Source organism: Perca flavescens, chromosome 3 (assembly GCF_004354835.1).
Source record: "Perca flavescens isolate YP-PL-M2 chromosome 3, PFLA_1.0, whole genome shotgun sequence".
Lineage (NCBI taxonomy): Eukaryota > Metazoa > Chordata > Actinopteri > Perciformes > Percidae > Perca > Perca flavescens.
The window spans coordinates 32,217,800-32,244,617 of record NC_041333.1 but is presented as its reverse complement, the minus strand read 5'-3'; the positions used below and the strand labels follow the sequence as shown (position 1 = coordinate 32,244,617).

Sequence of the window (26,818 nt, the reverse complement as noted above, 5' to 3'; positions counted from 1 at the left end):
ACACAGTGGGCTGCTGATGAAAAGCCGTGATAATGAGCTACAGCCATGATCATTGCCAAATTGCACTCCAAAGCCATTAACATCCCTGAATTGGCACTGAAGCACTACATGCAACACTGTATGTGGTGAACTGTGGCTGACCATTTTACTTATGCAGATGTGTAGCATGTGTACTAGCCTGTGATCAGATAGGGTGGTTTGTAAACACTCAAATGCAAAGTGCGGGTTTGAGCAGCACTTACAATTCTATCAGATGGAGCTGTAACTCTTGCCCTTAAAGAGAATTAGAGGCCTAGATATGTGCAATATGCGTACATGATGGTCTCCCAGGGACAACTGAGCAGTGAAGGTTTTATCATTTCTTGTAGCGCTCCACCTAGACAGAGCATGTTTCATAACTAAGGCTGCCATTATTCTATATTTTTTTTATTGTTGACAAGGCAATGAGAAAGACCAAGTCAACAGTGTGCAAGTCTCTCAATACTTTCTGACTCTACCCTGTCTGTATCACTCATCACCAAACCTATTGGGGTGAAGACGTTTATCTTTAAAAACTGGTCAAAAAGGTCTCAGCAGTTTCCTAAAACAGCTGGCCACTGTAGTTTTGGGCAAACATAAATATAATTTGTTGAAGACTTCTTTCAGCTGCTGATTAATGTGAGTCACATCACATACTCCTTTCACTGCAACATATATCCAACTCACCCTTTTAGTCATGGCAGCGTACTTAAGCTGTCAGTGCTATGCTCATCTTTTGTTGCTTGCCTGCTGAAACATGGCTCACCTGAAAGCTGTGCTATCACTTGCTGCAACTGCTGTTCATATAGCCTTTCAAAAGCTCCACCTCCACCCCAGCATCCACCTGTAGATCCTGAGTCTATTGTCGTTTTCCACTCTCTGCTATGCAGCGCTTTATGTAATGGGTGACGAGTTCAAAGCCTCAACGCCAAATATCAACGCTGTATGTATTCTGCATTCACATAATAATAATTTCTATGCAAGTTGACTGACTAGAATATACATTTGGTGGACTGGTGAGTATGTCCAGCAGCAGGACGGTTTATCTAAAGTGACTTCAAATAAATTACAGTGGCTGTGTTTGTGGTTTTTAAGGAACACGTAAACCTGTGCAACAGTGTTGCGCATTGATATAAAGGATAAGAGGATAGAGGATTTGTGGTTTGGGTCTTTTCATGACATTGGTTGACAATAAGAACAATATACAATACCGCCAGCCTTGAGAAGTATGCTGGGGTTGATGTCCAAAAGGAATCACAGATTTAAAACCTTATATCACAGCCAAGCTCTTTTGAGTCCTAATTATTCGTATGTGCCAAAATGAGATTTGCTACACCTTTATGTATAGGGTGAAAGTGCATTGAGTCCACTGCAAAGTGAGACTGATCATATCAGATTATAACAGACAGAAAAGTTCATTGTGCATACACTTAAAGTGGAATGCACAAAGACATTAAATTAGCTAGCTATGTATGGAAGTCTTTTCCCATGATGTACAGTAATTAAACCAAGTGAAAGGTGCACCAAAACATCCATTGTGAGAGTTGTTAGTGTATAGGTCTTATTCAAATACTTTTTATGTCTATGCTAGTTGCGTGATACTAGCACTAATCTGAGAAAAACATGTTGTGAGTGTAAAACTAAGCCATGTGTTTGTTCGTCAAAGTTAGGTTCCAAACTCATGACTCCGAACAATATTCTAGGGAAACGGGACAGCAACCAGATGCGGGCTTAAAGAACTGTCGTTAAGCTATGGTAAGTACTGGAAAAGAGAGTGCACACAAATCCCACTCCCAAATGATTTACTTGGAAAAAAATCCTTGCAAGACTGCAAATGCAAAACAGCCTGAGCAGGCAGGAAAGCTGAAAAAAAGGCTCTTGGTAGCATCACATAGAGTAGAGTTTGAACTTGCATTGCTAGGAAAGACTATCTTTAGGATATGATGGTGATCACTAATGCATTGGTGCATTGTCCCTTTATTTCATATTGTTAAGTTCATTATAACATTTTTGAATTTATTGACATTTTTGCACACGTGATGAATAAACATTTTCATGCCTCTAATTGTTTGCTATATTTAATTCAAGACCAACATTGTACTACTAAATTACATTACACTCACTTTAAAATGAAATGACCATTTTTGGTTCTTGAGGCTTTGCATATGATAGCATTTTCAAATTCAGTCTGTTCTTTATCCGTTGTATTAATGATAGATCATGTATAAACTGTTCAATTAGGACATTTGTTTGTTTTTATTGATATACAAGAGAATGTCACAAGAACCTGCACGCCAATATTATCAGATTATTCTTTTCTTACTTTCAAACACACAGTACAAAACAAAGATAGTTCCGATTTTATACCAAATAAATACACCAGTCAAAATGTTTTAATACCAAAAGGCCAGTTATTCCAGTGTTCTGTCGACAAATCACAAATCATACTGTTGAATATTACCTCCAGATATGAATGTGACATTAAATCAAATAAGTTAGCTAGGTAAGTTGAATTGAGATTCATTGACATTACGAACAAAAAAGCTTTGTTAGGACCTATGCTCGTCTGCAGTCATAAAAACAGTAACCTGCCAAAGCTGATCATTTAAATTCAACCTTCTCTCCTAAATAAACTTATTAATGCTAAAAATTCTCTATTGCGACATAGTAAAAAAAAAAAGATAAGACCTAACATACTCAACTCACATTGAAACCTAAAATACTTTGAAGACTGGGTGCTGGATAATAATATAGAAAGGTTATTTGGACAGCACTCCTATTAATACTTTTTATTGCCACACGGACGTTTCAGGCAGGACACCCTTCTGCAATGACAATGACATAGTTGCCACTTAATTTGACTAGTTTCACTGTACGACACACAATGTATGACATTATAAAAGACCATTATTTGACCACTAGTGCTGTCCAATATAATTCAAATAGAGTATCCACTTGAGTTCCAATCAGTAAATGTCGAACAGGTCTCCAATCAAAAGTTAAGGTAAAGCAAATTTGTGAAAAAGGAATGTAGAGACAGCAGGGTGAGCACATCAGGGCACTGCTTTCTCTCACACAGAGCTCTCATTATATCATGAGTTATGCTGATGGCTAGATCCTGGGTTATGTCACCACCTCTTTCTCTATCTCTTTCTCAGCTGTTGAGGCATTTCACATGAAGGGAGGATCTTCACAAAGAGCTACCACTCAAATCAACAAATCATCAGCCAGCTATCATGAAATGCTGAGCTATAACGTGCCTGATAATAGTGATCAGACCTTTAGCTGTCAAAGTACAGTTTTGGTCACTAGTGTTACTCTTTAATGTGATTTACTTAAAGGGCCATAGAAGTATTTTTTGGAAATTGTATATGTAGTCTTCCTTTTTGCTGACCGTTTTCAAATGAATGCTGTGCAGTTTTTGATGTTCAGATTGGCTTCCATTAATTTCAATTGGCAGTGAACATCAAGTCTGTATTACTTTTTGTTAAAGTTTACTTTTTGTTCAACTTTTTTGTTAAAAACCAAGAGAATAGATATAGTACAGAAGCAAATGGAAACCAATGGCTGCCTGGAATGATGACCACATCCAAAAATCTAAAACACATCTGGATGTTTTGCAAAATGGTTAGCTGTAATATAAATTATGTGATTTGCAGTAAATAGTACAAAGCATCCTCTGTTCTAGAAATTATGGTCATATACTACTAATGCTGCCTGGATTATGTTCACTCGCAATGTTTATTCCAGTGAAGGAAGTGCTACGTTTGTGCCACACACAAGACACAGGAGATGGTCAGGGTGGATGGTGGATGTACAAAGTGCAGGACTTTAATTCTGGAGGCCGGAGTCTAGCGTGTGGGTAAGTAGGGTAGGTTTAGGCAACAAAAATGCTTTGGTGAAGGAAGGATTGCGGTTTGGTTAAATTGTAATAAAGGATACACATCATGTTAATTGCTTGGGGTGGCATTACGTTTCTCTTCAAATGTATTTGCTGTTGCATATTAGTACATTATAAACAAATTCCGAGAGACAGGGTTGGGTATGGATGTTTAAATTAAGCATTCTGTAATAACCAAATTGACTGTTGACTGTCTGCAATTTGTGATAATATAACATTAATGACCCTGTGTAGTGTGCAAAATTGCAAAATAATGTTAAGGGTCCCATATTTTTCTTGGGATGTCATTTATTTGAACATTACTGACAACATAAGACTTAGTAAACTGATTTACATATATGTTATATTCTAAATGTGGCTGTAACAAAAATGATGGCACAAAAAAATATGAATGTATACACATCTATACTACCATTAGTAATCTCTTCACTCTGGTCCTGTTAAAGCTTCAGCTTTTAATATGGATGAGAGAGCAGAACTGGACTGCTGCTGGGGCCAACCATATCTGTGAAAACACAAAACAAAGTTTGATATCTTAAAAAATTGTGTTGTTTTAGGTATTAAGATATATCTTACAATTAATTTATATGAAATAGTAATTGGTAGTTTTGCAATGCTGAAATGCTTTACCCAACACAATAGTAAAAGTTTAAAGTAAGGTACTTTTGACATTAAAACGAAAGGTAATACGTTTACACCAAAGATCCCTGAGTTCAATTAAATAGTCCAAGTTTTTTAGTCAAAGACTAATAGTGCGTTAAAGGGCCAGGCAGACATATTGAAATTTATGTTATCTAACTTTCCACATAAAACCCCAGTCAATCTCATTATAAAGAAGCCAAGTTTAAGCCCCTCATGGAGCACAAGTTAACCAAGCTGAGTATGTATCTCTAGTGGGAGAACCTGGGCCTGCAGTCCATCTGGAAGTCATTGAATGGCGATCTGGCCATTCCCCTCTCCTCTGCGTCGCTCTGCCCTTCCCTACTGTCGTCCCATAATCCTATCTAACAGCCGCCTGGGCTTGGCTGGCCCATTCCGACACACTGATGGGCTTAACTTGGCCGTCTTGTAAAAAAGAAAAAGCCTGGTTTTTCGGCAAGGCACTCCAAAAAGACACTTTAAATATCTGAGGGGGTTTAATATCAAGTCCATTAGGGATTTTCTCGAGCCCTGTAAATAGTCAATTAGTGGATAATTCTGATTTGATCCACATGCAGAAAATCTGCCATGGAAAGGATGAGGAGAGGCTGGGGGTTTTACATCCGATTACCATCCATGTGCCATAAGCACAGGGTGACTGTGTATTAGTAGAAGGATAATGAATATGCTAAGGTGTTTCAAATATTCTTGCTTTTACTTCTTCATAAAAATGATTAATTGTGTACAGGAGGCCAGAAGAACACAATACTCACAGATGGATTACCAACAGTGGGTACTGCACAAAAGAGTGGGAGGCTTGAGAACTTGGCCAAAAGGGCACGCTGTGGGTTTAAAGCTCTGGTGGAGGGACATTAAACTGTGTTTGTGTCCCTTGATCAAACATACAGATGGTTGGCAGTAGTTTAAACCAAAGCTAAATCTGCTGTATAAAACAGGATCCCTACGTTTCAAAATGGCTTTGGATAAAAGCATCTGTAAAAATGAATAATGATTAGGATGAATTCCAGGATTAGACATTTACAGAGGAAAACGGCACCAAATATTTACATTTTACATTAGACAAACACATTTTATATTGAAACAAAACTCACATTCTTTGGAAGTGATGCACAATGTTAGCAGAGCATGGACAGACAAACATACAGTACAAAGTTGTCTTTGGGCTTGAAGCAACTTTAAAATGAATAGAAAACAAAAATAAATATAACCCAAAGTACTATCAAGGTCAGGCATGCACATAGTCCACACTATTTTGGAGAAATACAGTGAAATATTTCAGATTGCAAAAGAAAGAAAGACATGCTCTGCATCCTCCAAGCAGGGTAATAAATTAGCAGGAGATTTTGAGAAAAACCTTTCCCAAAATGATTCATGAAATGCTTGTGAAATCAACGTGATTGTGAGTGTTTACCCCTGACTGCAATAGCATTTTATCATTGCAGTCCGCAGGTTTTCAAGTCACCTTTTTGTATTGACTCAGTTTGCTTGGAACTGGACGGAGGTGGTACTAAAAAAAGTACCAGTTACCAGGGACTTTTTTTTCATAATGGACAACCAAAAAAGGCGAGTAGAGTCAAGTCAAGGCGAGTTGAGCAGGTACCACGTAATGGAAAAACGCCATAAATGACCAGAAATAAATAAGCATTAAGGCTATTAACGAGAAGATTGGCTATCCCTACATTATATAGTTATTGTTAGTGCCTGTTACCAGGTCCGATTAAAAAGAAACGACACAACACGACATTTACGGCACGCAGACCGGAAGAGCCTATGTTTACATATTCCCAGGCAGACTTAAAAGAAGACAATGTGTCGGCTTCCCTGATCTCCTCCGGCAGGACATGCCACAACTGAGGGGCCCGAGCTGAAAAGGCCAGATCACCTTTAGTTTTGACCAGGTTGTGACCAAGAGTGACCTACCAGAGGAGCTCAGGTTACGTTTAGGCTCGTATGAGGTAAGAAGTTCAGATATGTGTTTTTGTATCTATCCCCATACGAGCACATCATTAAAATGTTAAAACGGACTGGGAGCCAATGAAGTGATTTTAAAATTTGTGTTATGTGTTCTCTCTTGTTGGACCTAGTTATGATTCTGGCTGCGGCATTTCAAATGAGCTGAAGTTTATTGAGGTTTTGTTGTGAGAGACGAGCAAAGTGCATTGCAGTAATCTAACCGGGAGGAAATTAATGCATGTACTGTATGACTGTTGGCAGATGAAAATGACCTTATTTTTGAAACGTTTGTAAGCTGAAAGAAGCAGGTACTGGAAACCTCATGTCCAAGTTAGCCAGTGTGTCATTTATCAGTGGAGACAGTTTACTACAGTTTGCTAGCCTGCCATTAAAAGCAGTCTTACACACTAAATTATAACGCCAGTTTATCGATGTAAATGTCTGTTGATAAAATAATGTTAGAAATAAAACTACCTTTGCAGGAATTTTACTTCGCTCCGGTTAGTAGTACTGCGCCAAAAAGTAAACAGAGAAGCGCACTCCAGTCGGAAAACCTAGTAGTAGCCTAGTACAATGGTATTGAAGCATTGGATTGGAAACTAATAACTAGGCAACATGGTGATTCAGTGTGCATTTAGAAATTGTAAAAATAAATCAAACAGAAGGGCACCACAAAGTTTCCACACATTTCCATTGCGAGATCCACAAAGGAACCAATGTGACTTTGAAGCCAAAGCTGGGAATTACGAATGCGTTCCATTTACGAATCAGATTTTCATTGTTTTCATTAGCTCTAGCCAGGTTAGCCATTGTGAGTAGTTTATAACAACGCATTACGCTGTTTTTGTGCATACAAACAGCGTAACAACATTGTCCACAGATCGAATATAGACAGCGCTGGGTGTACAACTGATTTAGTGAGACACAAATAACACAGAAGTGCTTATAACTTACTACAGCTTTCACAACTGTTGATGCACGGAGCTACGGAGCCCCTAACGGGACATGAGCAAAAAAAAAAAAAAAGTTTATTTCCATGTGCTCACACAAAACTTTCATGTGCGCACGTGAAACTTTCATGTGTGCACGCAAAACCTAAAGTTTAGTTTCATGTGCTCAAGTGAAACTTTCATGTGCGCACGCAAAACCTTTTCATGTGCACAAATGAAAGTTTCACGTGAGCACATGAAACTAAACCTTAGGTTTGTTTTCATGTGCGACGCTTTGAAACCCATTAAGCGCTGTTAGGAACAGTGCTGTGCCACAGTCAGCAGCACTGCAGCAAAGAACTACAGTTAGAAAGGATGTATGCGGCTAAAGATGAGTTTATATAAATGCCAAAAAGGTTTCAATTTGTCAAAAGAGTCTAAGTGCCAAAGATAATTAGGACTTAAAATAGTTTCGGCGACGGAGCCATCTCCTCATTCTGAGTTCAACAGGGACAAAAATGATAAAAGCTTAACTTGGTTTAATTCTACCTAAACAATGATCAATGATCACCAAATTTCTCTCTCATATTGCTCCTATCGTAACCACTGAAAACTGTAAAAAAAATCTAACCAGAAATTTGGTGATCACTGATACCGGTACATTAAACCACATTCATGTTTTAAGCTTTTTCCTATAGCCTCAACGCTCAATGTCAGATAACGTCCATAATAATTTAACTTTGGGTTAGATTTTTTAACAGCTTGAAGTGGTTTTGAGGAGCAATAGGAGATTGATCATTGATCGTTGTTTAAGTACATTAAACCACGTTAAGCTTTTTCACGTTATAGGACTTATACAGCCCATGAGAACCGTTGGGAGTCAACCCACAGCCGATCCACTGCCCTGCTGAAAACGTGAAGCAGAAACGCTTAACGTTATTAGTTAGATTTTTTGACAGTTTTCGGTGGTTATGAGGAGCAACATAAGAAAGAAATTTGGGGGTCGTTGATCGTTGTTTAGGTACATTAAACCACGTTAAGCTTTTTCCTACAATATAGCCTCAATGAAGCAGAAACGCTTAATGTTAGATAACGTCCACAATAATATGACTTTGGGTCAGCTTTAAGTGGTTATGAGGAGCAATAGGAGAAAGAAATTTGGCGATCATTGATTGTTGTTTAGGTACATTAAACCATGTTAAGCTTGTTCACGTTATAGGACTTAAACAGCCCATGAGAACCGTTGGGAGTCAACCCACAGCCGCTCTGCCCTGCTGAAAATGTGAAGCAGAAATGCTTAAGGTCAGGTAACGTCCATAATAATAGGACTTTGGGTTAGATTTTTTGACAGTTTTCAGTGGTTATGAAGAGCAATATAAGAGAGAAATTTGGGGATCATTGATCGTTGTTTAGGTACATTAAACCTTTTTCACGTTAAGTGTTTTAGAATTATTCCGTTCAGTTCTCGTGTTAATCGAACATTCTCTTTCCTTTGTTTAATCCATTCTCCTTGCATTTTGGTCCGGCCCTAAATCCACCTATATCCGCGAGTTGGCCAGATTTTAACTGTTCATAAATGAAAGTAACTGCCTGATCCAAATCGCTGTCCATTTTGGCGCCGGAACAGATTAAATACATGTTAAATGTATCAAAACAATATAGCCTAATGTTGACGACTTGCAAGCAAAGCAACATATATAATGTCCTTATAATGAAGACCTAGATTAAAATATAGCCTAGTGCAACTATTGAACTTTACTGTGGTCATTCACTATCGTCTCAGGCTTTACGGCTTTCATGGGCCCACACTAGTTTTGCGTGCTCACGCGAAACTTTCATGTGCTCATGTGAAACTTTCATGTGCGCACATGAAAAGGTTTTGCGTGCGCACATGAAAGTTTCGTGTGAGCACATGAAAGTTTCACATGAGCACATGAAACTAAACTTTAGGTTTCGCGTGCGCACATGAAAGTTTCACGTGCGAACATGAAAGTTTCGTGTGAGCACATGAAGCTAAACTTTTTTTTTTCATGTCCCCTTAGGGGCTCCGTACGGAGCAGCCTTGTTGGATTTTTAGCTCGGGGTACTCTGTGGTTGCCCGAGTTCCGAGCTCGGAAATCCGAGGTCAGGGGGCGTGTTTCCAACTTTGACCTTCGAAAATCCGAGTTCCGAGTACAAGTGGAACGCTGCAGACCTGTGCGTTGCAAGTAGTTGCAAGTTTCAACTCGTCTCTAGGAAATTGCTAGCCTAGCTGTGTTATTTGCATACTGTGTATTATGTATTTAACATGAAGATTAAGAAAACACACAGTGGTTCAAGAAGCAGGAAGCGTACAAATCTATCTTGTGGTCGACAACCGCTACGCCCAGAGACTGCACAACATCCTACATGACAGTTGGAATTTTTTGTGTCTAGCTTTCTAGCTACAACATGCTTAAAGGAGTTTGAGAGTTTTGGAAGGAAAGAAGGAAGGAGATGATTTGATTTCAGAGAGGGGGCACACACAACACAATTAAAAAAAAACGATTTTCCCAGAAAAGCACATTTGCCTCAAAATAAAGTAAATTTGTATTAACTTTGTAATTATCAGAATGTGATAAAATGTCCATCATGCTTTGCTTCATCATCTTATCATTATCTGACTTTCTTTAAAAAAAAAAAAAAAAAAAAAAAAAAAAAAAAGTTTGTTTGAAACTTGAAATGTTGAACTATTCCTTTGACAGCGGTTTGCAGTTTCACCCTGCTTTCATAATTAGGCTATCTGTGTGACATGTTGACATCAAAACAAATATGTGCAAAAATACTGGTAGACTGTAACAATAGTGTCTGTCACACTGATGAGTCATAATTAATTATAGGGCCTCCACTGACTATGTTACAGATGTAACTGCACGTTTGACCCTGACCTACTTATGGATTAATTATGCAAGGAGCTACTGATCCATGTACTGGAAATTTGCATGTTAACCTATAACTGTTGTTACCAGTTATTGCCTCCTGCTCTCCCTATCTGGCTGTGTTTTGTCTGCACACGTCTTTTTATGTACTTGAGAAAAAACATCGTTAATGGACCTTGTAATTTACTGTTTGGCTATTACTTTTATGCTGCAATCAAAATCGCCTTTGGATGTGAAAGAGTAAATAAAGGGTAAATTTCAATGTCAACTATTATTGTTAACAAACAACAATAATACCTTCTTCTTGTACCACAGTGTAATAAGAAAGGTAGAATAGTTAGTAATAGAAAAAACTATAATAACTTTGTTATTCCATACAAATATAATATATAATAATCCTTGTTCTCTTGCATCTACTATAAGCAACCATTTGTTGCTATCTGCATCATGTGGCTTGTAAAGCTAAGCCCTGCTAATAATGAGTAACAGATTTGTCTACTTCAAAAATATAAAATAAAAAGACTTGAATAGCCATCCTCCAATTGAATATAAACTATTCATTCCTTGTAAAAATCAAACAGCTATTGCTATTTTGTATTGCTTGTACATAAAAGGTAAACTTTGCTATGCAAAATGTTTTTTTTTTCCCCTTGAATGTCTTGGGCAAATGACAGTTGCTACTGAAACACACACACACACACACACACACACACACACACACACACACACACAGTATAGTTATGCTAGTTCCAAAGTGTGTGCTATATAGTGAATACATAAGCAAGAGCTGTTTAGTTGTTGTTGGCCAATCTGACTCTAAATTCAGTCAGTATGACTTAAATTAACTACTTCTTGATTTTACTTCCTTCTGCTCTGGTCTAAAATACAATTTTTAATTACAAACCACAAGGTGAAACATGGGAGCTAACTTGCTACATGCTAATGATGGAAAACTTAAAAAAAAAAAAGAAAAATGTAGCCATGACCAAAACGTTTCTTGTTAACACGCCTGCCTCGCCATCAACCAAGTGACCTCTGAGATGAACACTTTGGATCCCTAATTATTTCCTTTAACCCGCTCAGCCCTATTTCACCTCTGGCTGGAGCCTATTTGATGTCTGGCTTTCTAGGCAAGTACACACAAAAGCGCCCCCCCCCCCCTTCCCCCAACCACATTCATCGCGGCTAAATGGGTCCTTTCAAAGTACATGCCCCTATTTAACCATCTCAACAAGGTAAAGGAAACTTCCTCAGATTAACTCGTCCTGAAAGGTATAATAATTCCTTTTTCAGATCTTGGGATGATGTTTAGCCACAGGTAGCAGATGGATTCCTAGCTTGCCAAGCTTGGTTATTTCAACACAATTACAAATAGCTGATGAACAAAGACAAAACAGACTGGTGCACAAAGTGTGACAGTGACTCTGTTCTCTCGGGAAGGTGGTATGACATCAGTGTGCACACACACTGTGCAAATAGGCCGAGTAGACGTGGAATTGTAAGGTAATGGTATGCAATGAGACAATGAGGCATGGGAGTAGGAGGATCTCCTCTTGGAGTACTTATACCCTCTACTGGCTGAAATGTGTTATATCAAATAGGGATCAAATGAATCCCCGGGGTGGGGCATCTGCATTTGTCTTAGGATGTCAAAATATCACAGTGTCTATATTTATTAGGCATCATCTGAATACTAAACAATAGGTTTAATTAGATATTTTTTGCATTAATAATTTAATTTATAACTTCACTTTTTTTCTCAATTTGCACTATGGTTTTACCTACTGAGATACTCACTGAGACACCAACCAAATAAAAATGGAACTTGGTTTGTGGAGCCAAATGATGGAGCTTTGTGAATCCTTTTTCTCATTTGCGGAAATCTTAATTTCCTTCAAGACGTTTTGTGGGATCTTTAAAAAATAATTACATCTATTTTGGAAAAACAGATTTTTCCCCAGATGGGATATACACAAAATACTGTTACTGAATACTTTATATACTTGTAGCTTTGTTGATTGATGTTGTAAATGTTGTTTATACTATTCAGACAAAGGTTGTGAATAATAATAATAATAATTTTCTCAGGAACTTGTAACTTGTGCAAAATAAATTCTGAGTGGTCTTATTTCACCAACATATAAATTAGTCATTATCACGCCAACGAAAAGCTGAATGACCTCATTTTCACACCAAAATATGGTGGCCCTGAAGTGCAAATCACAACAGCCAATAGGAAAACACAACAGCAAATAGGAAAACATTTCAACAAATAATAACAAAAAATGGCAAATAGAAAAACAAAACAGCAAATAGGAAAACACGACAGCAACCGGACCAAAAGCGGACCCTCCTGATTAGACAGACGGACTGTCTGTGTGTTATAAGTAGGCGTTTTCCTGTGTTTTTTACCTCTCCTTCCTGTTAAAAGACAGTCCGTCTGTCCAATCAGGAGAGTCCGTCCTCTGCTAGATAGGCCCTACCTTTTCCGGTAGAAGTTAATGCTGTTGTGTTTTATGATTTGTTGAAGTGTTTTCATATTTGCTGTCATTTTTTCATATTTGCTGTCATTTATTCCTATTTGCCGTTTTGTTTTCCTATTTGCCATTGTGTTTTATGATTTGATGAAATGTTTTCCTATTTGCCGTTGTGTTTTATGATTTGCTATTGCGTTTTTCTATTTGCTGTTGTGATTTGCACTTCAGGGCCACCGTACAACATCACTGTATTTTAAGTAGAAAAAAAACCTTAAGACGAGCCTTAGCAACGGCCCAGACGGGTCAGGTAAAGGTTGGATTTACACGGCAGAGCGGTCACATATATCCTACTAAGATGTTTGTCCTCTATTAAGTCTGTAATCACAATGCTGTGAGCCGCCTCCTTCATCTTTAGCTGCCGGCCTGGTTGGATCAAGTATTTAGTTTGTTAAGTACGGTTTACAGGGGATCACACACTGCTGACGGGCAGGTTAGCCAAAGGAGGAACTATCCTCCTGAAGGTGATTAAGTACCTAAAGAAAGGCTGGGTGAGAGGCGTAAGACAACTAAGTTCGTCATTTTGCACGCTCTATGCAGGTAGGCTCATGATGGTATCAAACAAAACAAGATCACGATTGGTCCAACCTGTTTCCTCTGCTCTCACAGTACACATGCCTAACAATGTTACATACAGTGTCGTCAAATAAAACGGAAATACATTCCCAGTTAGATTGAATTAATGTCTTCTGTTTCTTTTAATTACATTTGCCATTTGTAGTTGTTACCTGATCGGTCAGTGGAAGTAAAACAAAAATAGAACAGACAGGAGGACTGTGAGCAGGCCACGACACATTTTGATGAAATAACTCATAATTAACTAGCAATAATTCAAAAAATGTCAATGCTCAAGTTTCATCTTACCCTAACAATGGCATATCTATGCCTGTTTTAAGATGTGACACAAGCAAGTGTGGCCCAGAGCATGCTATGTCAGGTCCCCCTCAAGTTTCTACCACATCAACAAACAAGATATTTAGCATTAATGATGTCAGTGACACGTTGATAACAGCCTTGCTATCCAGTTCAGATAAAGGGCAGCTTATGCGTGTCTCATTATTAAGTAAGGCTGAAACTAATGATTATTTTCATTGTCAATTAATCTGTCGATTATTTTCTCGATTAATCGATTGTTTGGTCTATAAAATGCTGACAAATGTTGATAAGGTTTTCCCAGCCCAAGATGACGTCCTCAAATGTCTTGTTTTGTCCACTCAAAGATATTCAGTTTACTGTCATCGAGAAATTAAGAAACTATTCCCATTTAAGAAGCTGGATTTAGAGAATTTTTAATTTTTACCAATTAATCAATTACCAAAATAGTTGGAGATTAACTTAATAGTTGACAACTAATCAATAAATCTTTGCAGTTCTATTATTATGTCATGACAATGAACAGGACCAACAGACCAATTACATAATCAGGAACTGTGGTAAACTGGATTTATTGGCTACGCCAAAGCTCCACACTGGTTCTTCCACTCCACATACACATTTTAGTCTTCAAATTAGACCCTATGGCCCTACAGTTTGACTGGGTGAACAGTTTATGTTGTTTCTTCAAACAATTTGAAAGGTCAAAGCAACAAAAGGAAAACTAAAACTACAAATTCAAATAGCACACTATCCTTCATAAATTCATTTGATATAAGTATACAACACAAAATATAAACATCAGCTTAGGAAAGAAAAAAAAAGCTCAATACTTGAATTTCAAGACTTAAGGGGGAGTTTATCCAAAGCTCACCAACAGAGCAGCATTTATATTTTTCAGTAACAACATTTTCGTAAATACCCTTACTGGAGAAAATAAGTAAGATGGAAGTGTGAAAACCTGGATTTACAGTATACTGTACCATTTAGTGAAATGCAAATCCCTAATTGGCTGTAATGAATGTTTGGAATTATCTTTATAATTTCCATGAATGTTGTTCAAATAAAATCTTAGAAAGGAAGTGTAAAGAATTCAAAGATTAGTTTTTTATATATCGACACCAGAAAATCCCAACAAGCTTTTCATCCATCCTTGAATCTGCAATAAGATCTCAACGAGCACATCAATTGTACAGGGCACCAAGATGCCAATAACTAGATTTGCATACATTTATTAATGACTACAACACAACCTCTGCTCTTACACTAATCAACTGAGGTGTAAAAAAACAGCCCTTGCCCTTGGAATGCAATCTCAGTAAATCTGGACACCAGGTGTCCTTACAGCAGGTGTTGGATTACCATTCAGCCGTGCCAGGACAGCTCTGTGTCCTGCGAAGTGAGCATACAGTAAGAGGACTAAGAACAGGTAAGAAAGGTAAAATTGGGGATTTAGTTCCTCAGCTCTGACTCCAAAGAGTCTTAGCAGGTGATTTGTGGCTCATCCACACAGGGCTTAAGCTGTGACGAACTGACAAAGCTCGACCATCAAATCAGGTGTCTACTTAACGCAGTGCAGCCAGGTTGATGGCTGAAGAACGGGTTGCACATCCTGTTAGTGTAGCTGTTTGAAAGGGTATTTAAAGGGTGATCCCATTATGTTGGATTGAAAACTCCATAATGTGTTCCAAAACAGCTCCAGGAAGGATTGTGACAGTAGCTATTGGCAGGAAACATTTTACATAACACATTCTAACACGTATCAAGCTTGTTTTCATCATGTAGGAGGGACCAAACTGCAGTTGTGTTGGTCTGAAAGAACAATTAACAGATCAGGTCACGGAAGCAGCAAACAGACTACAGGACTTTTAAAATGTCTGAATTTCTGTAGTGCTCACACTTCGAGACAATTTTTGTTCCAGACTGTTGTCATGTTGACATATGGGCACCCAAACACCACAAGTCAGATCAGATGAGGTGTACTAATTACAATATCATTCTAGTTGGAGTGATCCACAACTGGAGCAAATGATATTTAACAAGAAGAAGAATGCTAGAAGTTGCTGTGTGACCTCTGATTTGTTTACTTTCAGCTTTGTAGTAATAGAGCCTGACGAAGCATAGGGTGATACAATGTTTTGGAGTTTCTGCTGCCTCCACCCTACCCCAATTTCCTCTCAGTGGTTACTGCTCGTCTCCATTCTCAAGCCCAAATTATACTTTCTGCATCTGATGGCCGCAAGGGTCCAAGAGGCTCCATGTGGTTGACATTTTGTCATCTGCTCATGTCTGTGAGGGGTCTGCGTGTCCACCTGGAGCCAATGTTATTAATGGGCAGACTATACATGCAGACCAAACAAGTCGACCAACATGTGTAAACACGTTTGTGTGTACAGACAATAGCCCTTCAGACTCTTCCAACCAAGTCTAAAGGCAAAAGTGTTTTCAGAAACGCGCTTAATCGTACAAATGAGGACACATTCAGACTCAAACGCATTCATGGTGTTTCACATGAAAAATGAAAAAAAGATCTTAAAAGAGGACAATGGCTTCTTCCAAACCTTCACACATCCGGCCTGTAAAGTGAGCATGATTGTCAGATTGTCTACTTTGGAAAGTTACAAAAGTTGTCAGAAGCAGCTACTTCACCTTGTCTTCATTCCAGTATCAAAACAGTGTTTCACACTTCTGGTCCCAAGTCTTGTCATCTGCCTTGGACTTTAGATAGAGGTCATGTTCCTGTCACTAAACAAAGTGGTTAGCATGTTCACTGCAGGTTAACAGGATTATTAGAGTGTAACATTAAAGGCTATGAAGAAAGAATGTAAGGTCATGCAGGAAAAGCAACACGTTTCAGTGTCTCCAGTGTAAAAGCCTTTTTAGATCATGACTAGTCTCACTTGTGTGAACTGTCCATTATCATCTCAAGTGTTTGTTTAGAGTCTTGTCATGTAGCCCTTGGCTTCTATCATGAGGTAGTGAAGGCAAAACAAGCTGAGTTATTATCATCACCAGGGCCAGGAAGGGTGGGCAACCGCAGGGGGAACTTATCGCAACCATCTTGCAGTCCCTTTTTCGTTGTGACCTAAACTCATTTGCACCTCCTCTCCTCTTGGCCCCAGAGCCTCATGTCTGATGTGAGAGGATGACACCTCCCCTTCCGTTGCCTTCTTCCTACAGGCCCTACTCCTCATGAAATCAACATTAAACAAGCACAATTACAGTTAATGGGCTGGATAGGATCTATGTCCTCCTTTCTGTCTTTGAAAAACATCCGCTCACCCTGCAAACACACCTTCTCCTGAGGTTTCTGCATAGCGGAAGCAAGGGTGTATCAGATGTTAAATGATTGAACTTTTAGCTTTTCCTGACACCACATGTCCACATGTCTCAATCATTTAAAACAAGGAGTTGCATAAAAGGGTGTGTTATGTGAAGAAGTCAGAGTGTAGGAACTGCTATCTCTGATGGCTTAGATAGCAAAAGTATGGAGCCAAGGTTTGCTATCACTGGCACTCATCTCACATAAACAGACACAGCCCAAACAATGACTAGCAACATTTCTGATAGCACAAACAACATCCTGATATAATTACGCAATCTGCTGCAGCAGGAGCATGTACCCTACACTGTATGTGAGAGAGGAAGACAGAGAGGATGTGCGAGAGAGAGAAGGGGTAAACACCACTTTAAGTGCAGGTTCCTGAGGTGCAGGCTGCCCTGTGCAATCCACACAGATAACTGTCTGGCTGGGTCTGGAGATGACAACAGGGATAGCCACTAGTGGTGGAAGAAATATTCAATTCCGTTACTAAAGTAAAAATAGGAATATTTTGATATCAATGAGTATTATGCAAACAGAATGGTTACAGTTATATTATTGGATTATTATTACTGATGCATTCAAAGTCTTTTTAATGTTACAGCTAATTTTAACCACTTTATGTTCTTTTTGGTAGTTAAAATACTGTAAAACAATGTATTCTATTTCAGATACTCATTATAGATTTTTTAAATAATAATCTACAAAGTAAAGCTATGAGACAAATGTAGCCATGTAAATAGTATAATATTTTCTTCGTAAATGCAGTGGGGTGAAAGCTTAAAGTAGCACAAAATTGAAACTGAAGTAAAGAATGTGTACTTTAAGGTGGTACTGAGACAAAGTACTGAATGTACTTACCGGTAGTTACTTTTCACTACTAATAAAAACACACACAAACACAGCTATTAAAAAAAAAGTTAAGTGAAAAGTTAACATGAAAAGTACTTGATCAATTTTAGTAACATGCACTTTCAATTATCTGTAACTGTGATTTCTGTAAATATTCAGATGGAAATTCTATTAAAAGTCTCATCACATCATAAAGCAGATTTATTTTTCTATGTGTCATTCCAAAGGGCAGTTACAAACTTTAATTTGAAGGACTTGTTGATTTTGACCTACAGTATGTCACACGACATATGTAATAGAGCAGACAGCGCCACTTGCGGCTGAAGTGGAAAAATAGAAACGCAGATGTCATCAGCAGTGTAGTTAAGATAAACGATGCCTGAACAATATCAAACTCTACTGTGATCAAGCAGACATATTAGCATCTATTTTAAGTATTCATGAAATAACCTTTGTTACATTTACATATGGTAAGTATTGACTGGGTGAAGGAACAATTATTAGGACAGTGATACCTGACAGTCCATTTCTCAAAGTCAGTGAATACAAAGGCCTGACTGCAATTAATCACGTCTCTCAGATTTCCTCTCCCTACAAAGCTTATTTTTCCATTAACGCTCAGCGTTGCTGAAAGGCCAAAACTGGATAAGGCTTTAGATGAGAGACACCTGTCAAGCAGGCTAGAGAGCAAACATTACACCTTTATCCATACTTATGTGCAAACATACACACACACAGACAGGCAAGCAAACACATGTGTGTGCAAACACAATTCAAAAGGTGAGAGGTAGAGCTCTCCCTGACACCCACAGGCCCAGCTGCCTGAGAATTCTTTTAAGCTCCACTCACTTGTTTGCTCTGCAGCTTATTCTTGTCTCTTCTGCATATTTTTTTGTCTCGCTGCTGTTTGTGCTGTAAGTGTGTGCTCATTAGGTGAGAGTGTGCGGGGGTGTTTTTTGTTCCAATGACTTGAGTGTTTATTTTGAGGGAATCCCTGTGTTTGGTTTGTACAATTTTTTTAATCAGTTAACAGCTGCAAGCAGTAAGGTCATCAAAACAAAAAGGTGTGGTGCTGGGAGAGTTTACAGTATATCCAATAAGAACATGAATATGGGTGGCAGCAGCTCAGTCTGTAGGGAGTTGGGTTGGGAAACAGAGGGTCACGGTTCAAGTCCCCATGGTGGTGAACTGGTAGCTGGGCGCAAGGCACCCAACACCCAACAGCTTGGGGCACCTGTCCATCGACAGCTGCAGCCCCCTCACTCTGACATCTCTCCATTAGTGCATGTATAGGTACTGAGCATGTGTGTATATTTCAGGCCTGTGTGTGTAATGTGTATTCTAACAACAGAGTGAAAACATTGTAATTTCCTTTGCAGGATTAATAAATTATTAGGTTTGTTTTTAATTAGTATACAAAATTCAGTTAAGTATGCTAATGAATTTATATTGGAACCTGACTTGGTGGGAATTACACATCAGCAGTAAGAAAACAAAAGAATAAACAAAGTTACAGAATATTGCAAAAACTAAAGGTCACATTATGCTTCAAATGAACTTCATACCATATCCAAAAAAGTGTTTTACATGTTCCCACATGGCCACACTTGCATGTCTATGTAGTCTTTACCCAATTCATCGTACAAATAGGGATAATGGTGCATACCTTTGGACAGTATCCTCGAATGCATTCATAGTGTTGCACACAAAAAGTGTCAAAAGTAGTGCGAAAAAAAGGGAGTTTGGGAGAGAAGTTCAAACCCTGCTTTAATTTAACACCTCCACACACCTGGCCAATTGCTGCATAAAATGGGCGCAATGACTACAACTACAGTTTAACACACAGCAGAATAATGACAAAGTCTCAAAAGGAGAATATAGCAGCTGCACTAAGTATTATAGTAATTTAGTGGTGACAGTGGTTCTGTCAAATATGATGTCTGATTCTGTACCATTTGACATGCCATCACAGAGCAACCATATACTCAGTTTAATAAGTACACCTAGCTAAAAGGTGTTTCTAATATTTTATCGACCCAATTTATACCAATGATGGTAGACCTCACAGTACAACACATTCCAATCCAATAGCACCAAAAGCTAAAGCATCCAACATGACCATATGCATAAGGGCCAAACACTGAAAGTCAAAGCTAAGAAATCATAGTCTTAGAGAGGCACTGGTGATGTCATCTGTTGGCATTTTTCAAAATAAACTCCTCATGACTTCTCTTCACCCAGTGGCACCACTAGCAAAACAATCTAGTGTGGCTACAATCCATCTCCACATGTTTATGTAGTAGACTAAAGCAGTGCCATAATAGTAAATGGTTTCAGAACAACCCCAGGCTCAGCCCGGGCTCTACTCTATAGATCAGCTGCACACAGAGCAGTGACCAATCATTTCCTGCTAACTGGTGTTGTTAATGGTTCATCATTCATTAAGGCTCAGCTCTGCTCTGCTTGTGTCCATATAAATGGTCTCTATCCTGGGACCCTTGGTCGTCTCATTAACTTGTTTCAACATTCTTTCTTGCGCTTAATTTCGGCAACAGCAAATCTGTTTGGACAGATTGGCAAAACAAAAGTGACAAGATGAACTGAACGATGGCAGTCTTGTAGTCTCTGGGTAAGCCACTCACGTTAGAGTGCTTTGTTGGAACAGCAAATGAGCAGAATTAGCTTAAGAAACAGATGTCTCTTTATCGCTGCTGACACAATAGACATCACAGTAAAACCTAGCAACAAAGCCCAATGGTGAGCCCTTGGAGGCTCAAACACTATTCACTGCTTAATCACATGAGTCTCTTCAGGCAAAGTAGGGAAACAGTGCCCCACTCTGTTCACAATGAGTAAGACAAATGGGATGACTTAATTCTCTGAAGGGCAGTGTGTCAAGGGCAATAAGTCTTAAAGACTCAAGCAGGAGGTGGGCAAAGACAATGACAGCATGTCTGCAGCACCTTTGTGTCACAGAAAAAGGCTTATTAGGTTGCCCCATGATCAGTATACAAGATGCACGCACACAAAAATACAGACTGCCCTATTAATTGGAGACATAGCTATTATAAGCATAACAGGGGTGCGAGGGGCTTTGTCCCCCCCAAAACTGGGTCATGATTGAAAATAAAGGAAACTGCATACAAATTGGTTGTGGGTGTGGGTCCTCATGTTCTCTGACACTGTCACCTGCCTACCCTCTGCGCACATGACTGTGTTTGGCTGAAATTTCACACAGCTGGGATGAGACTACCCTAAACCTCCTTTTGTGTTTCTGTCAATAATCATGTTTGCACTCTCATGATCCTATGGCTTTAGCTCTGGTAAATTATTTGCTGCTGCACCTCTACCACCTACATTACTGACTGATGTAGGACTTTATCTGGTACACAGGGATCAACATAGCAGTTACTGACAAGTTTTCTTTTCTTTGCCGCCTTTCATCTCTCCATTCTGCCTCCCAGTTTTACAGCATTTGAGCAAACAATGTCGGGGAAAAAAACCTGGCATTACACAAAAACAGTATGAGTGAAAATAAAAAAAGAAATGCTTGGAAGTTCATGTTAGGACATACTGACAACATAAGCACCTTTATATTATAATCACATTAGGGAGTGAGTGTGTCCGTGGGTCTTTCTGTTTGCCTTAAAAAACTACTGGGTTTCTTTCGCAGTATGTTTTTGGTCATTGTCCATCTATACTGTATTCAACAACTTTATTAATCCCACAAGGGGCATTTCGTTAAGAGCAGCTACAGACAACACACAAATACATATAGCACACAAGCCTTCATATAGGGCAGTGGTGGCCTAAAGGTTAGAGAAGCGAGCTTGTGACCGGGAGGTCGTCGGTTCAATCCCCCGACCGACAGGATCAAATCTGGGTGGGGAAAGTGAAAGAGCAGCGCTTGTCTCTCCCTCGTTACCACCACTGAGGTGCCCTTGAGCAAGGCCCTTAACCCCAACCGCTCCAGTGGAGCTGCTCAGGCTGTGGTTGTTCTGGGCAGCTTCCAGGTATGAATGTGATCAGGGCGTTCCTGCAAAAGAGAGGCTGCCTCTCAGTGAACCTCCCCTGAATAAAGAAAGGTAAAATAAAAAAAAAGGCCTACACACTAGAGAGAAGTTATCCATTTAAAAGACAAATTGCAGAAGGTGATTAGTTTTAAAAGCAGGTAAAATATAACTTGTCTTGATGGCAACAGAGAAAATTCACTCTGAAGAAGACAAAATGCTTGTTGTTTATGCAAGATTTGTTGATCACAAATAGAATTTAAATCTCTTTGTTTCACACCTATCATTTTAGAGCAGGCACTTGAAAACACCTAGCAAGTGATTGGATGAACCATTTGTCTATCACATCTGCCACACAACGCTACTTGGATCAGACACAAAAAGTCGAATAACAGCATCACAGTATCTTTTGCACTAATTATTGCACTAAATAATTTCTGTAGTGGCTTTATGAACAATATGGACTGTCCTCATAAGAAAAACAACAGTATCGGTCATTCAATCAGTGCAAAATAGCCCATGTTTACGCTTTTCTGACAAGCGACCTCTTGCGGTTGTGCGAAGAAGGGCCTGTACCAGAATAATGACTGATTGTATGTTGAAACAACATATGTTAAAGGGGTGATGGAATGCAAAACCGATTTTACCTTGTCATAGTTGAAAAATGACAGTTTGGTGGGTAAATAGGACATTCATAGAACCTCTAAATCCCATTGACACCTCTTCCCTCTGCAAATCTCACATTTTGAAACTGACTCTGAAAACGATCAAATCTCAACGAGCCGCCTAGTTAACGTCAACTCAGCAGCTCCTCCTCATTTGGCTCTAGTCTCTTTGTCCTGCCCCAACATTTACATAGGCTACACAACTGACCTGAGATCAGGTAGTCTTCTGAATCTAGGTCGCGCAGATCTCTGCTATTCCATTACAAAATTCACTTCTGAAACTTTTTATGTGAGAAATCAACTATGTAAAACTCAAATATGGGCCATTTTACAAAAATGGATGGCTAATTGCAAATCAAGTGTTAGCTAAGCTTTATAAGACCTTGGGAAACCTGTAATATACATGCCGTGATGAAATTCAAACTGTAAATATAATATAGTTATGCCGAAATTGTAGCTAGTTAGCGCGATCGTTTCCCATTTTATTGAATGGGACACATAGCTAGCTAGCTGCTCCTCCTAACAAGACCCCTGACGTTCACAAAAATGCCTTAATTTGAAATCGGACACAACGTTAGCTTTGTAAGACCTTGGGGTAGCTGTGATATACAGTACAGGCCAAAAGTTTGGACACACCTTCTCATTCAATGTGTTTTCTTTATTTTCATAACTATGAATGAACACATATGGAATTATGTACTTAACAAAAAAGTGTGAAATAACTAAAAACATGTCTTATATTTTAGATTCCTCAAAGTAGCCACCCTTTGCTCTGATTACTGCTTTGCACACTCTTGGCATTCTCTCAATGAGCTTCATGAGGTAGTCACCTGAAATGGTTTTCACTTCACACGTTAATTAGTGGAATTTGTTCCCTTATTAATGGGGTTGGGACCATCAGTTGTGTTGTGCAGAAGTCAGGTTGATACACAGCCGACAGCCCTATTGGACAACTGTTAGAATTCATATTATGGCAAGAACCAATCAGCTAAGTAAAGAGAAACGAGTGGCCATCATTACTTTAACAAATGAAGGTCAGTCAGTCCGGAAAATTGCGAAAACGTTGAATGTGTCCCCAGGTGCAGTCGCAAAAACCATCAAGCACTACAACGAAACTGGCTCACATGAGGACCGCCCCAGGAAAGGAAGACCAAGAGTCACATCTGCTGCTGAGGATAAGTTCATCCAAGTCACCAGCCTCAGAAATCGCAAGTTAACAGCAGCTCAGATTAGAGACCAGATAAATGCCACACAGAGTTCTAGCAGCAGACATATCTCTAGAACAACTGTTAAGAGGAGACTGCGCAAATCAGGCCTTCATGGTCAAGTAGCTGCTAGGAAACCACTGCTAAGGAGAGGCAACAAAGCAGAAGAGAAACAAAAGGAATGGACATTAGACCAGTGGAAATCTGTGCTTTTGTCTGATGAGTCCAAATTTGAGATCTTTGGTTCCAACCGCTGTGTCTTTGTGCGACGCAGAAAAGGTGAACGGATGGATTCTACATGCCTGGTTCCAACGGTGAAGCATGGAGGAGGAGGTGTGATGGTGTGGGGGTGCTTTGCTGGTGACACTGTTGGGGATTTATTCAAAATTGAAGGCATACTGAACCAGCATGGCTACCACAGCATCCTGCAGCAACATACCATCCCATCCGGTTTGCGTTTAGTTGGACCATCATTTATTTTTCAACAGGACAATGACCCCAAACACATCTCCAGGCTGTGTAAGGGCTATATGACCTATATGACTAAGAAGGAGAGTGATGGAGTGCTGCGCCAGATGACCTGGCCTCCACAGTCACCGGACCTGAACTCAATCGAGATGGTTTGGGGTGAGCTGGACCGCAGAGTGAAGGCAAAAGGGCCAACAAGTGCCAAGCATCTCTGGGAACTCCTTCAAGACTGTTGGAAAACCATTTCAGGTGACTACCTCTTGAAGCTCATCAAGAGAATGCCAAGAGTGTGCAAAGCAGTAATCAGAGCAAAGGGTGGCTACTTTGAGGAATCTAAAATATAAGACATGTTTTTAGTTATTTCACACTTTTTTGTTAAGTATATAATTCCATATGTGTTCATTCATAGTTTGATGCCTTCAGTGAGAATCTACAATGTAAATAGTCATGAAAATAAAGGACACGTGGAGCTCCTAAAGTCCGACACATCTTACCAAATTTGCAATTAGCCATCAATTTTCGTAAAACGGCCCATATTTGAGCTTTATATAGTTGATTTCTCGCATAAAAAAAGTCTCAGAAGTGAATTTGGTAACGAAACATTGCAGTGTCTGGAATATGAGAGTCTCTAATGTGTGTGTATGGGGATTCGCTCAACCAATCAGTGCGCAGCTCATCTAAATATTCATGAGCTTTTCTTCCAAATATGGTATGCTCATGAATATTCAGAATGAGCTACGCGCTGATTGGTTTGAGCAAACTACATAGAAACACATGGGAGACTCGACAGCAGGTCTCATTGCAAAGTTATACATTGTTTGTCGGGCTATTACATTATTAAATTCACTTCTGAGACTTTTTTAAGCGAGAAATCAACTATATAAAGCTCAAATATGGGACGTTTTACGAAAATTGATGGCTTATTGCAAATTTGGTAAGACTGTGTGTCGGAGTTCAGCTGCCGGTGCTGCCTGTGTTGCTGCCTCGCTGCACGGCCTGCCTTCCTTTACACACCCCGGCCTGCAGCTCCCCTCTTCCTGCTAGCTAAATGGCCCGTGTGTGAGAGTGATAGCGCGGTCAGCGAGCTTGTTACACCAGCAATCTCTTACAACAGTTCCAGTTAATCTTGGCTGGCTGTCAGCATAACTAGCTATATTTACAGTTTGAATTTTGTCACGCCACTTATACAACATATCTCTAAAGGTCTTATAAAGATAAAAACGGTGTCCGATTTAATGAATTTTTGTGAACAGTGGGGGTTTCGTTAGCTATGACTGTCCCTTCAATCCTAGCTATGTGTAGCTAGCTACAAATCACGAATAGTTAGCTTCATTTTGGCGTAATTCCCGTATATTTACAGTTTGAATTTCATCACGCCACTAATACAAGATCTCCCTAAATGTCTTATAAAGCTAACAACGGTGTCCGATTTCAAATTAATGAATCTTTGTGAACAGTGGGGGTTTCGTTAGCTATGACTGTCCCTTCAACCCTAGCTATGTGTAGCTAGCTACAAATCACGGATAGTTAGCTTCATTTTTGGCGTAATTTCCGTATATTTACAGTTTGAATTTCATCACGCCACTTATACAAGATCTCCCTAAATGTCTTATAAAGCTAACACGGTGTCCGATTTCAAGTTAATGAATATTTGTGAATTTCAGAGGAATTCTAGGAGGAGCTAGCTCTCATTGATAGAGCTACATCCAGCCGCAGGCTCTATCAACGAGACTCGCGGACAAGCGGCGTTTATTTCCCCAATCGTTTGTTTAAATAACTCAACACATTATAATTACACACATTAAAAGATTAACTGGAACCTGTGGTAACAGATTGCTGGCGTAACAAGCTTGCTGACCGTGCTCTCACTCACACACACCGGGCATTTAGCTAGCAGGAAGAGGGGAGCTGCAGGCCCTGGAGTTCTGTCAGAGCACCAGCGTTTAGTAGTCCATTATCCTAAAACCGGTGACTTTGAGCGGGTATGGAGTGCTGTGGGCTGCCAGTCGTGACGGAGCTCCAAGTACCTCAGAGCAGGCCGGGGTGTGTGAAGGAAGGCAGGCCAGGCGGCGAGGCAACAACACAGGCAGCACCGGCGCTGAACTCCGACACGGTCGGACAAAATTTGCAATTAGCCATCCATTTTCGTAAAACGGCCCATATTTGAGCCTTACATAGTTGATTTCTCGCATAAAAAAGTTTCAGAAGTGAATTTTGTAATGGAATAGCAGAGATCTGCTTGTGTAGCCTATGTAAATGTTGGGGCGTGACCGTTCTCTTAATACACCCATGGGCTGACAAAGGTTCCGGTTTTTGGGAGGTTGGCGTCAACTTCCAGCTTTGTTGGGATTCGCCCGTTTTCGGCAGCAGTTTCAAAATATGAAATTTTCATAATAAAGGGGTGTCAGTGGGACTTTGAGCTTCTATGTATGTCCTATTTACCCACCGAACTGTCGTTATTCAACTATGACAGGGTAAAATCGGTTTTGCATTCTATCACCCCTTTAAGGAACAGTATGAAATACCCTATA

The 26,818-nt window shown here is 39.4% G+C and overlaps 1 protein-coding gene across 1 annotated transcript in view; it reads right to left on the bottom strand.

Moving 5' to 3' along the window:
• Nucleotides 1-4,195: 4,195 nt before the first annotated feature.
• Nucleotides 4,196-26,818, bottom strand: part of brip1 (BRCA1 interacting helicase 1) — a 96,016-nt gene continuing 73,393 nt past the window's right edge. Inside the window, exon 26 of the mRNA XM_028573269.1 lies at nt 4,196-4,424. The gene's annotated coding sequence lies outside the window, so the exon portion shown is untranslated. The remainder of the gene's footprint in view (nt 4,425-26,818) is intronic.